At 30.1% G+C, this 5,087-nt stretch overlaps 1 pseudogene; it reads left to right on the forward strand.

Annotated features, from left to right (window-relative positions):
- Positions 1–782: 782 nt before the first annotated feature.
- LOC126748097 (uncharacterized) lies at positions 783–4,827 on the forward strand (annotated as a pseudogene).
- Positions 4,828–5,087: the final 260 nt, after the last annotated feature.

Genomic DNA, 5,087 nt, shown 5'->3' on the forward strand with positions numbered 1-5,087 from the left:
GTGAGGGCCCATCTAAATGACCATTTTCGAAATAAATAGATTGGCAGGAGAGGACTAGTTGCTTGGCCGGCCAAATCTCCAGACCTCACAAAACTCGATTTTTTCTTGTGGGGGTTTGTGAAAAATCGGGTTTATCAAAGGCCTGTTACCACCAAAAACGACATGAAGCAAAGAATTCGGAATGTTTTTTAAGAAGTAACTAGAGAAATGTTCCAGAAAGTAAGCAGTTCTTTTGTTAAACGCATTCGTTTGTGTGATCATCACTAGGGTGGATATGTAGAACATTATTTATAGTTTAATGTACATACCTTTTTTGGTTTAGTCATTTGTTATTGTTATTGTTCACAATTTTATTTTTTTTTATTTAAGGAATATTTTTTTGTGGATTTTTCGATTAGTTTTAAGATTTTATTATTTGGTAAATTTTAAACAAAATTTCTTTTCTGTACATTTTGGTATCATTAAATTTGTTGTAATTTAATAAAATGCCAAATTTAAAAATGATTTTCAATCCGTTCCGTTCACTATTTTTAAAGTTTAAGGTTTAATAAATTGTTTTTTTCAAACGTCTTTAAACGTTTAGCAAAATCTTTATCAGATAATTCTTGCATAATCTGTAGGTACCTACATAAAAACATGTGATTCTGTTAACAGTGGATTTTTGAATTATCTAACTGTGCTTGCCAATAAACAGTAAAGTTACCTCAATTGCATCCAAACAGTTGAAACAGTAAATCATGGTGAAAATATCCTCTTTCGAAAAATTCATTTTTAATGCAAAAATGTTTCGCTTTAGTGATAAACTGGCAACACTAAATCGTCTGGCAAAGTAATTGCTTGATTTTTGTGCAATTGTTATTTCCATAGCCAAATAAGCAAACTTCTTTTAAATTAAAACGCGACTATTGTAGATTTTAAGGGCGAAATTAGGAAAAAGTGTAAAAAACTCGATAACTATTACAGATAGGTATGGGACATGCTTAACAAAAAAGAAAGCTTATCACATTGTGAACATTTTAAGATAAAAAATATGGGTCATTCCATTTGAAAAAAATAAGATATGGTTGTTTACATTTTTTGGTTTTGGATAGAGTACTGCGAACACCCTGTAGAATATTATCGAATTCTCATAGGACTATAAAGTAAGTGTAAGTATGCACTAACAACCTACAAAAGATTTGGCTTGTAGGATCTCAAATGAGTGAATTATTTTTGTTTTTGTGGAGACGTGCAAACGTCCATTTTTTGATAAAATATTAAATATCTCACAAACGGATAAGTTTTGGTACAGACGATGCTTGATAAAAAGTATGCAGAATTTTTAAAGCAATCCAAAAATGCAATAAAATATAGGGTGTTCCATTTAAATTAAAAAAGTTGTGTATCATATCACATTTATGAATCACCCTGTATATCCAAAAAATATTTTTATGTTGTGCAACTTAGACAGTAAAGTAACTTTGTATAATTTTTTTTTTTTGTATCACTGTATAAGGAGCTATCGTCCGTTATCGCTAATGGGACACTAATGGGACACCCTGTATATTATATTCAAATATCTCAACAAACATAAACAAATACTGAACAAGACATTAAAATCCTTAAAGATCATAAAAATTATTGCTAAGATACTCCCTCGGGAGAATAAAATGACTTAGTAATTAGATAATTTTTAATTTTCTTCATAAAAATCCTATCTAAGTTGCCTGAGATGGGGTGGTAGAACATTGTATAGCATTACAGCATAATAGTCATTGCCGCTGCGTGCACTAGTACGTCTGTGATAGCGAGAAACAAAATTGAAATTATAACGAGTAAGATAATTATGTATGTCTTGGGGTGCTGCATAACTATTAATGTTTTTAATGATATAGCTCAGATACTGTAAAATAAAAATACATGGAAATATAAGTAAGGAGCAATATACTCCTCAGATCTTCAATCCAATCTCTGCACACCAAAGATTCCTGACGTCTGTGTAGAATGGCTCCAGATTAAAATTGCATAACTCATGGAAGAAGATAAAAATATCCATCATATACCATCACACATGTCTTTTTACTGATAGTAATAGAAAGACTTCGTATGAAATAATTTATTTGAGAAAGTTTGAAGGCGAGCTATGTCAAGATCTGTCCAGATTAAACCAGGATCGTCAAGATGAACTTCAAGAAATTTTACAAAATTATCCATAGAAAGATCGGATTTCACATAGCGAACTGAGAAGTTTACGTTCCGCGTCTTTAAATAGTTGGGACCAATTTTATTTGTAAAGAACTAATTCTGTTTTTCTATCTGATTATCAGTAACCACACCTTGTGTAGTTTTGGAAAGAGAACAGCAATAATATTTCTGTAAGCTGGTTGTATCATCCGCAAAAAGGGATTAATTGGAACTGTAACAGTAGTTCAATGACAATAACAATCAAAGCTAATGAGTTACTTATTTTATTGGGTTTTACGTCACTTATAGCAAAAATCAATTTCGAAATTTTTATCTTACACGCTCAAAAAATTAAAAAAAAAATATAAATGAAAAAAAAACAAAGGCAATGTTTGTCAAATCAAAAAAAATGAGGCATAGGTGTCCAGCTCCTTATCCAAAACTAAGCCATATATCGCTAAGTAGCAGATTTATTGTTAATGTCTTTAAAATTAGTGTTGATTTTCTCTTTCATAAGCGATTTCAGAACTTTGAAAAATACCGGCAGCAATAAAATCCAGCAAGCCATAATTTAAAAAAAAAAGAGTTATTGTTTGCTAAGTTTAATACAAAAGAAAAAGTGTTAGAAAAAATACGAAGACTAATTAACTTTGTAAAGGGATATATAATAATATCTGTTCATGATTTTAAAATTCTTGAGCTAATTTTATAACAGTCTCAGCTTTTAGTACTTTTAAAAGTGTCTGTGTTATTGAAAATTAAAATTAAAATTTTGGGTGTTGAAATTGCCATTAAAAAAAGCAGACAAACAAAAATTTGCAGTTTTTGTTGATGTAAGAAGCTGTGCAACTAAATTTTCTGATATATTAATAAAATATACTTCATTAAGGTTGTTAGTTGATGCGCTAGGGTTCGAGTTAAAGTGTGTTATAATACTAGACTGTATAGCAGATTTATCCATTTGTAGAGTTCATTATAAAATTCTCATAAGCAGCCCTCTTAATCCTAGATACCTGGAATCGATACACTTTCTACATTCAGTCACTATATTTTATTAATACAATTTAAAAAACGGTTTTTTAACAAAAAAATTTTGATTAAGTCGTTGTGACTGGGCCGAATTTTCTGAAACTCATTGACGTTAAAGACCTTTATGTAAAGCAGCTCCTAAAGGGCGCTTTTTAAGATAAACCTTTTTTCTGTGAATGAATTTTGAACTTTTTGCGCGGTACCTCGCGGACTTAAACGCTTGTGGGGCCTAAACGGTAACGTTCCGTCAATGCGGACAAAACAGCCCTTTTCTATGTAAATGTAGCTTTCTTTTTTGTTAAAACTATTTTTTTCAAAAAGAAACTCCTTCCGAGATAAACGAGCTCAAACTTAATTTTTTTTTTTCGAAAAAAAAAGTAAATTTTTTGAGAAATAATTTTTTTTCAACTTCAAAAAAAAATTTTAATTTTTTTTGTTTGCACCATTTGAAAGCTTAATCCTTTACGATTAAATAGAGGTATTACTCATGGCGCTACGTATCCTACAGGGTGAGCAATGTTAACAAATATGAACCTAAAAGTGCAGTCCTAAAACTGCAGTCCTAAAAGAGTATCTGAATTTTCAGAGTTTCAATTATTTTGTGACACAAAAGTTTACGAAATCTTACATCCCGCACAAACCCGCTGGCTTTCCGTGCATTCTGCGATATCCCGAATCCTTGAGCAATATAATGCCCTAAAACTTTTTTTTACAGATGCAGTAAGTCAAAAAGATCTACGGGCTGCTGAAAATATTTTAACAAATCTCAGAGATCCTACCACTAAATTATTTTTACAATTTTTGGATTTTATATTACCTTTTTTTAATAACCTTAATAAAGAAATGCAATCTGAGTCACCAAAAGTCCATGTTATTTATAAAAATATTAGTAACATTTTAAGAACTATATTTGATTGTTTTTTCAAGCGAGATTATATAACAAATACACTTATTCAAAATATTAACTTAAAAAATCCCGAGAATTTTTTGCCGATTGAAAATATATATTTGGGAAGAAATGTTGAACAGACGATTTTAACGGAAAGTATTTTAAATGAACAATTATTATTTTTTTGCCTAAGATGTCTAGATTTTTATATAGAAGGTTGTTCCCAAATACTCGAAAGATTTCCTTTAAAAGACAATATATTAGAAAAACTTAGGGTGATAGACCCAGAAGTAGTCAAATCAGGATCTGTTTCTTCGATTGTCAATATAGCTGCGGCATTTCCTAATTTAATTGAATTTGGTAATTTACAAAATATAGATAATCAGTGGCGCCTTCTGCGGAATACAGCAGAAATTCAAACATTTTCAAAGGAAGTGATAATATTTTGGCAACAGGTTGAGGACATTAAAATGGGTGATGAAACCGCACCATTTAAGACATTGACTAATTTTGTTAAAAATATTCTTTGCTTGCCTGTGTCATCAGCAAATGTTGAAAGAACATTTTCTCAATTTAATTTGATTAACTAATTAAATTTGACTAACCAAAGGATGTCTTTAAATGTGAATACTTCCGCCTCTCTTCTTTATACCAAAGAGTTTATAGGAGAAAAAAAATGTTTCGACTTTACTATAGAAAAAAAATTAATTGACAATATGAACAGCAGCGCTATATATAAAGAGTAATACCTACATAGGTATATACCTAGATTACCTAGTCGAATTTGTTATGCTGCTAGCGCTAAAGGCTACCAGAGATTTAAGTATTAAGTTCATTATTGAGTATTAATTATTAAGTATTTAATTAAATTAAGTTTAAATTAAGTTATGGCCGATTGCAGGCTAAAGCAAGACTTTACGTACCTACATAGGAAGGTATATACAATGTATATTCCTACAATATAATGTATATTATATTATGTAACACTTTTATATATTAGGTATAT

The sequence above is a fragment of the Anthonomus grandis genome, chromosome 21 (assembly GCF_022605725.1).
Source record: "Anthonomus grandis grandis chromosome 21, icAntGran1.3, whole genome shotgun sequence".
NCBI classification, from domain to species: domain Eukaryota; kingdom Metazoa; phylum Arthropoda; class Insecta; order Coleoptera; family Curculionidae; genus Anthonomus; species Anthonomus grandis.